The sequence below is a fragment of the Chrysoperla carnea genome, chromosome X (assembly GCF_905475395.1).
Source record: "Chrysoperla carnea chromosome X, inChrCarn1.1, whole genome shotgun sequence".
Classification (NCBI taxonomy): Eukaryota; Metazoa; Arthropoda; class Insecta; order Neuroptera; family Chrysopidae; genus Chrysoperla; species Chrysoperla carnea.
The window spans coordinates 7,175,350-7,183,566 of record NC_058342.1 but is presented as its reverse complement, the minus strand read 5'-3'; positions in this window follow the sequence as shown (position 1 = coordinate 7,183,566).

The following is an 8,217-nucleotide window of genomic DNA, read 5'->3' as shown; positions in this document are numbered from 1 at the left end:
GTGAGGGTGTACAGGATCGACGGTCCAAATATGTGGTCGGTAGTTCCTGTTGAAGTATTGACGTTCCAATTAGGTCGGTTTCCAGTGGAATTGACGTTCCAGTTAGGTCGGTTTGCTTTCAACGGATTTGACGTTCCACTTGGGTGATGTGATCTTGTAGTTGTAGTTGTGGGTGTGGAGGAAGTCCGGTGATTGGGGAGTGACGTCGCAGGTATGTATTTGTTCGGTTTCACCTCAATCCAGTGGATATTCCTTGTTGCAGTTGAGTATTATTGGTTGCGTGATTTCCAATAATTCCTTTTGCGTATCCCACCGCTGTCACCAAAAATTGTTTCTGATATATCCCGGAGTTGTTCCAATATACCAAAAGGTTTTTGGTTCTTGCGTTGCAGTTTCGCTGTCACCAGTCAATGAATTATTTACACTCGACAATTGACATCGAGCGATTCTAAGCCAATGTTGAATAGTTCTTCCACTTGATGTTGATAGTTCTTCTTTTGAATAAAGTTGACAATAATTTTAGTGTTCGTCGTATTTGTATTTAATTTACTTTTAAGGCGTTGTTGAAATAATAAAACTTTGAATACTTTTTATTTTAATTAATTTTATTTAAGTTGATTACTTTATTATTTACAAAATAATATATTGAACACTTTAACAATTAAACGTAACAAAATGTCGTTGACAAATATTTGACTAAGAATGACTTAACAATTTGACTTGAGAATTAGCTTAAGAATGAGTTTGGCTTGTTTGGATGTTGGTATTTATACTGTTTTAGATAAAGGTTTTCTTTGTCCTCAAATTCTGACTACATGTGCAATATTTCAAATTTCGAAGAATAGTCATAACGATTATTAATTTTGATAGTTTGATCTCTTGCCCTATGTTATGTCTATTCTTGGAATTACATTCTATTTCGTTTATAATTTTATTGTTTATTATTTTTATTTTTATTTATCTTACGTTTTAAAAGAAATGATTAGTTAAATATATACATTGTATTTTTATTTATCTTACGTGTTAAAAAGAAGTGATTAATTAAATATATACATTGTATTATTTTAAGTGTGGGTGATCCACATATAATAATTAATTAGATAATATTTTGCTTTTTAAGTATTTTATAAAATAATATTTTGCTTACTAAGTGATTTAATACAATGGGCCTTATTGTTTGTGGGTTATACAACATTCGCAGCCAGGATGCGTCTTCCACAACGTGCCCTCCGATCTCAATGCAAACCCCTCCCGCCAAACTGCTTGCATCGCACCACAAAATCCCTTCCGCCAACGCTAATACTTTATTGTCCCTGTTCCAACGTACTACTCCACCACCATCCAACGATACTCGAAGCCCTAAAACCCTGCCTCCAATTAGGGGTTCTGCAGGTTTCGACTCTAACCCATACTTCTGGAATAACCCTTCTACCCTATCACATGAGACTACATTTTCGTTCACTTTTATGTCATCCATATATGAATCAGTGCCTTCGCTGACCAGCCGGTCTATCGACAATATTTTTCGTACAATTGCTGACATAATTTTAGGCGCCACATTTAGACAAAATCCCAATCGAGTCAAACAATACGTTTCCCCGTGAAATCGCACCACCTGGTACTTCCACAGATGTTAGGACACGTGGACTTGTAAATATGCTTTTCGCAGATCCACCAGTTTAAGATTCACGCCCATTGTTCTCCATCTTCTGAGCTTCTCACCACACACTTCACTTGCCACCGTGTGACTCGATACGAATTGATTTAATCCTCTATAATCCAATACTGGCCGTACTTTGTCTTTATTGCATTGAACCACTGCCATCAATGGAATCAATCCCTTCACTTCACCGTTATAGGGTTGAAGCCAGCCTCGGTCAATCCACTCTGTTACTTCTTCTTCGAAGGCGGGCTGAACTTCATTTGACACCTTATATTGCGAAATGCCATTCCTTAATACTGGACAATCTTTCCATTTCCATTCAGTCGACCAAACTAAATTCAAAAACGTGGCCACAAAATCCTTATCACAAATCTCAATGCTCGTATCTTGCGGCAGCGAGACGACGACCTTTGCGTTCATACGACCTTCCAAGGTTACCAGCCCATTTTTCCCGATAGTAACTCCACCCATGGCCATAATGAAATCCATGCCCAACAACACTTCATACTCAGGCAACATGCCCGCGACCAAGCAATTCAACGTTACCGCTCTTCCGTTAAGCTAAAACTCCGCCTCACAAACTGCGGAACTCAGGGCGCATGTTCCATTCATCATTTTTATTCGCTGCTCACATCTTCTTAACGTGGCACGTTTCGCAACGCTTGGGGACAGTATTGACCTTGAACATCCGGTATCCAACAGTCTGCGTAGCTTTAACTCGAACACTATTATCTCCACTACCGGAAGTTGCGCCATCCATACTGGGAAACCACCTGCGCAACATGTGGCGGAATCCCTTATTCGTTTTTTTAATCCTTTGTAGGATACGTAGTTGCTACGTGCCCTTCCAGGCCACAGGAATAACAGACAATCTTACTCTTGTCCCTCTTCTTGAATGGGCACGCTCTCGCCAAATGATCGAATTTTACACACACAAAACACGCGCGTCTAGGTTTTCTTTCTTCAACTCGCCCAAAATTCTTGCATTCCGGAGCTGCTACTAAGCCGACACTTCTAGGCGACACGCTAACGAGGAGCCGCACTTTCTCTATAACCACCTCAAGTGATATACCACCCAGGGTGCAGGCGGCTTTCAACTGCTGACGAACATTTTCCGGGAGACCCTTAATCATAGCACATTTGATCCATTCGTCTGAAATTGTTGGGTCCACCAGTCTTGCGAGCCTTTTGAGATTCGATACGTACACATCAACTGATTCACCAGGCAGCAACCGGCGTTCGACGAATCCTTCATATGCTTGAAATTGATTTGCCGAAAACGCCTGTCTTAACGCCAACGTGAGAGCGTCATAATCACTTTTAACTGAATCAGCTAAACTCTCGTATACAGCGAATGCCCCGCCAGCCAAAAACAACGGGAGAAACGAAGCCGCGTCCTTCACCTTTTGCAACCGACACACAAGTTCTAGTTTTCTAACCCACTCCGCGAAATCACCTTCACCATTATATTGAGTTATGATGTCCAAGAATGTCATCGACGGCATCTTTAAGGCCGAAATATCTTGTAAATAAGTTTCCAATAAAACAATAGTCTATTTAATTCTAATAGTTATAATTAATTGATTTAAATTACATGTATGAATGTTGCAGTTGATACTGCGCAACAAACTCTTTAAATAACACAATAGTCCGTTAAAACTTTCTAAATAATATGAACTCTCAAAATATTTGCGCACTCCTCGCTGCTTCTACTTCCACTAACCGTCCTCGCATACACTCAGCACACTCAACACCGTGAGTCAACAAAATATCAATACAACACAAACACGTGCTATTTTGCAACAAAAAATGTTATTTTGCAACTTTAAATCTTTAGAGAAATCAACATTTTAAAGTGATGTTGTGTCTTATAAAGTGATTTTTGTGTCTCCCAAGAAAATTATAAGACTGCAGTCAAGTCGAAAGGAAGAAAGACAAATATCTAAATAGGGAAGACCGAACCAAACTATCTTAAAATTTATAAATTATAAATAGAGAACATATAAAAATTCTCCCGAATTTCTCACCGCTTTTACATTCTGAACTGGGAGCCTTCGGAGGAAAGTGAATTAAAAATATGTCATTATTGCATTAAATCGAACGATATCACGTTAACTACGAAAATACTTTAGCCAAAGGTTATCAAGCGCACTAGGGGATAGTCGCTTGCGTCCATGACTTTCACTTCCGATTATCGATAAACTTATTTTAAGCAGAAGGTGTTAGTTTTTTTTATGATAATCAACTTTCTAATTTATAGTGTTATTCTATCTCTTACCGTTAGAATCTAAATTGGCTATTAAAGCAACCCGAAGAACTAGTTCCAATCTGATGTCAGAATTTGATGTCCTCTGAATCGAATAAAAAATTATTGGTCTGATCCAATGTCTGTATCCGCTACGTCTTATTTTAATGAGTTAGTACCTAAACAAGAATTCATTACTCCATCGGCTTTTTGTTCATAACAATATCATGTCAACATTTCCGGTTGTCCTGTCTGTCTGTCTGTCTGTGAACACGATAACTCAAAAATGAAAAGAGATATCAAACTGAAATTTTTATAGCATGTTCAGGACCTAAAAAGTAAGGCTAAGTTCGTAAATGAGCAACATCGGTCAATTCGATCATGGGTCCGTAGGACCCATCTTGTAAACTGTTAGAGATAGAACAAAATTTTAAACATAAAAAATATTCCTTATCAAAAAATAAACAATTTTTGAAACATTTTTTCAAATACGTCATTTTTTACCCGTGCGACCGCAAATTAGGATAAAAATTTGGTGTCCATTTTCTCCAAAATTATAAAAGTTACGGAGTAAAAAATTTGCAGGTAGCTTCAACCAGTGGTCTTGTGAAATATTCTCGAAAAACAAAAAAAAAAATTCTAGAGAATACTTTCGAAAATTTTCGAAACCAAATAAATGATGGTCGAAACAGTCATACTTTTTTGGTTTTCAAAGTCTTTTAATTAATAAAAAATAATGCAAGCACTGATATCCAACACTTTCTATACAGGGTATTTCAACAATTAACTAGTCAACTCTTAGTCACTTACCTCTCACTGAGTTAACTCTATAGCTAACACATAGCTCTCACGTAGCTAACAACATTAACGCCCAGGGTGAGATTTGAATTTTGTATCCCAAAAACTCATTTTATAGAAAAAGAAACAATATACATTAACTTTAAAATATAATAATTATATAAGTTTTTATGTATATTTTGGCACAAGATATAGGGTTGTCACCTCCCCGGTTTTGGATCGGAGACTCCGTTTGTTAAAACTTTTCTCCGTTTTCCGGACGATTATCGAAATCTGCGGACAAAATTTCCTGAATCATGAATCAATTTAGCGATTCAATAATGGTAATTTCTGATTATTCTGTTAATAAGAAAATGTCTATTTTCAGAACTTAAATAAACGAAAACTTGATACATAATTAAATAATACATAATTTAAAACGGAAGACACATAGTTCTTACCGGGTGCCCACAACACTTCTAATACCGATAAGACAAGTTATTTTACGATTCGCTTCCGGACTATTGTGAATATACATAATTTATCCTTTCAAACTACCTTCAAACCATTGGCGAAGAACTAAATTGGCGAAAAAAGCAGTTTTCTCTTTTTTTTGGATTTTTAAGATTTGTGAGTGAACGATATGGCCTAAAGACATCGTTCTTTGCTTATATTGAAGCTATTTACATTTTCTTTAACATTTTCTCTATGTTTTCATCCATAAAATTTGTATTTTTCTCTATATCTGAGTCGAAAATATACCAAATATGAAAATTTCACTTTTTTCGAAAAAATAACCAATTTTTGGAGAGCTGTATCTCAGTAAGTATTAACCTACAGAGCTGGTTTTGATCTCAAATTGTAGCAATTTCATCTATTTTAAAAACTCAGAGAAAATATTTTCTAAAAAACGCATAGTTTTGGAATTATATTGAGAAAACTAAAAAAAGGAGCAAACATCTGGCCGCAATCTTGAATATGTCACTTCCGGTAGAGATTTCGGTTGGACAACCGGCATATTCGGATTCAGCAGATTCGAAATAGGGGTAAAAGACCTTTTGCCCAAAAGTAATATGAAATGCTTCTAAAAGTTCGGTTTTCTGAAATTCTTACTAGTCTATCCAGTTAACAAGTTCAAATTGGTAAAATATCGAAATAATGGTCGTAAAAATACGTGTGCGTTTTCAAAATTAACTTTCGACGACAAAAAACAAGTGATCGTGAAAGGTACACCGGATTTGCAATTAATACAAACAAAAGATAAAGTCAATTGTAAATTCAATACAAAACGATCTGATTCATATTATTGGCTGACTGTTTGCAAGCACAGCAATCGGTTCTTTGTTTCCCTTTTCTACTATTTTCCAACAATAAAACCATCTGGAACGATACCGGTTACAACAATGTTCATAATTTTTCTACGGCCACATAAAAACACGATCAATCTGCAAAACACTAAGAAGCTCTCCTTAACTAACACACCCTCGGAAAAAATTAGTATACTCACAACACCATCTTTTAACTGGTATTATTTAATTCTTTAAAGTCTATAAAATCAGCCAATCTTTGGATATTTTTAGTTACAAATACCGACAACATTATTTACTCACCGTGACGATGAACCAAAACCAACATGCAGTATTTTTGAATAAATAGTAGCTTTTAAAAATTTCTGCTTTCTCTCCCCTGAAAACTATGCGCACGCCACTGCCAATACAACTATCATAGACGAAACTTTTAAGCTATATAACTAGATGGATCAAATTTGTGCTCTAAATGTGTCACCAGCTCTTGGATTAAAAACAGAATTGGGGCAAGTGGGTCCCAAGCAACTAGACCAAGAGTCCACTGTGCCCTCCTTGAGAACGAATGCCATCCAAAGACGATTCGTCTTCGGGTAGGAGGAGCTATTAAAATCAGATGAAGCTAAAAGATTCTGTCGATGCCAGGTGCCACACAGAAAGTCCACAGCTTCTCCGCCGGGATCTCTAACAGGATAGTTACATATACACACCATACATGTTGCAACCTGAAAAATGAAAATAATGCCACTTTTATAAGACTTTGGGCATCTGAGCACCCTATGTGCCTAAGTTAATCAAGTTAATCTTCTAAGGTAACAAATACTGAAATGACATTTTGATACAGATGTGATGTTTTTAATCAAATTTTTATTAAAAGATATAACAATATTAGAAAACAGTAAACAAAACATTTACTAGAAAAACAAAATGCAAGAATAAATATCGGAAAATTGGACAAAAAGAAAGAAATTACTAGAAAATACTAGAATTACTTGCTTAGAATTTACTAGAAAATTATTTACCAAAAAATCCATTTTATATTTTAAATTTACAAAAAAAAAATGTCTACACTTAAATAAAATGAATTTTTGAAAATAATTTGTAGTCTTAAATTACTATTCATAATTGAAAATGGCCAAAATTTCCTTTAATAATCACTGTGCGGCACGATTTTGCTACTCAGTATAATATTAGCTATTTTGTAAGAAATTTATTATCACGCAACCAAATTTTCTATCACGTTTACGAGTAATGATGCGAAAACTATTTCATGTTTACCACAATATTTAACCCCAATGATTGTCTAGATCACAAACTGCGACATTACTAGATTTGACTAGACTAGACAAACCCACAAAAATTCATTGATTTGAAAGAACGAAATTTCCAAGTTTCATTCCCTTTCTGTGACACGCCGAGCTCAATGAACAAAAAATCAGCTCATGTAAGGATTTAAAGAGGGCAAAACCTTTGCTCGTTAACTACCATAATATACAGGGTGGGCCATTTTAATATAGGTATAATGGCTAATACGGAATAAATACAACACGCTAAAAACGGAAAAATGCTTTAGCCGCGCATTTATGCCACACATTTTCTTTCGATTAAATGCAATAATGCCATATTGGTCCAATGGTCTGATGCCAGAACATGATGGCCTTCATCAAACTCTACAATTTTTGTTGAAGTTCTTTTTTAATTGGTTAACTACAAAACTAGCTATTAGCCATTATAAATTAAAATGGTCCATGTATGAGTGAGGATGCATGAAAATTAAAATTTTCAAATAACTTATCCTAGCTTTTACCTGTCAAGCTTAATATAAGCTTTTATGTTCAGACTGGTGACTCGAGTAAAAAACTCTCATAAAACAAAACGCAGGTATAAAAAAAATTCCAATTTACCGCACAGTACAATTAATAGAACTTTGCTCTTAGATTAAAAAAAAACAGCTATATCAATTATAAATTTCTGTAAATTTGAATGTGGTGTCTGAACAGTTAAAAGAAATAAATATAAATGCAAAATAAATTAAATTTTAATTGACAACTGCGAAAAGTTTCTATTAATTTTTGTATAAACACAACCAAAAATTAACTCATCCAAGATTAATAAATTTTTTTGATATTTTTTGATATGCACTATAACATTTTTACAATTTAACAGAATCCCTTAAACAAGTATACACATGAACTAAAATAAATGGAACATCATATGAATCCAGAAGT